Raw genomic sequence first — 950 nt, 5'->3', positions numbered from 1 at the left:
GTTCAGTGATTGCACACATCGGTGGTGTTTGGATGAACAGAAACACAGATTGTACATCAGCAGACAGACCGAGCGAACGTCCTGCGTTCTAGTAAACTTCAGTCTGTGCAGAACCTCCTGCTGACATGTTGGTGGGCTTCTGCAGCTGTAATTTATGGACGTCATGCGTGTCTCGTTTTAAAAACCGTGTTAGTAAAGATGCGGCGACTGGACTCGTGCGCTCTGCTATCGATCTGTTCCGCCAGCAGCTCATCATCATTAAGCCGACATGCGACCGATCTGCCATCTGGAGACGAGGCCGGTGCAGATCCGTGTAACCGGAGAGCTGATTTCTATCTGCGGAGCCGCTTGTCCTCAGCTGATTGTACACAACCGGAGCTGTTATTGTTTATCTGGCCGCTCGGTCTTCCTGGTGTCGAAGCTTCGTCGCCAAAGATCTGAGCACCAACCGGCTGACGGATGACGGTCGAGGCGCTTTTTTTCCTGACAATTAACAGCACTCGTTATATCACCTTTTTTCTTCTTTTTTTTTCGTGGCGGTGGTGCTTATTGTGCTTTCGGGAGCGCGGCGGTCGTTTCGTAATTGGTTTCTCAGCTCGTGTCCTGAAGCAGCCTGAAGTTTCCATGGCGACTCTTTACTCCATCGACCGAGATGTTATCCTGGATTCTGCCAAGAAGAAGAAAGCCGAGAAAAACAGCAACATCTCATCAGTCAACATCAAAAGTCTCTCCACTTCTATGATCAAACTGCTGAGAAATCAATCGTTTTGACTGTTAATTTAAACCCGTAGTTTGGTTCGTGTCCTGCTGAGCCAGTTTATTACGAGTGTAGCGGGATAAATCCTCCATCAGGGTCCTGTGGTTCGGCTTAAATCACCTTAACAGGCAGAATGAATGCAGGCCACGTTCCTGCACATCTTCAAAACACACTAAAAGGACGTTTTTCCTCC

The sequence above is a fragment of the Stegastes partitus genome, unplaced genomic scaffold (assembly GCF_000690725.1).
Source record: "Stegastes partitus isolate 25-593 unplaced genomic scaffold, Stegastes_partitus-1.0.2 Scaffold1627, whole genome shotgun sequence".
NCBI lineage: Eukaryota > Metazoa > Chordata > Actinopteri > Pomacentridae > Stegastes > Stegastes partitus.
The sequence above is the reverse complement of the archived record's forward strand: the minus strand, read 5'-3'. Positions refer to the sequence as shown.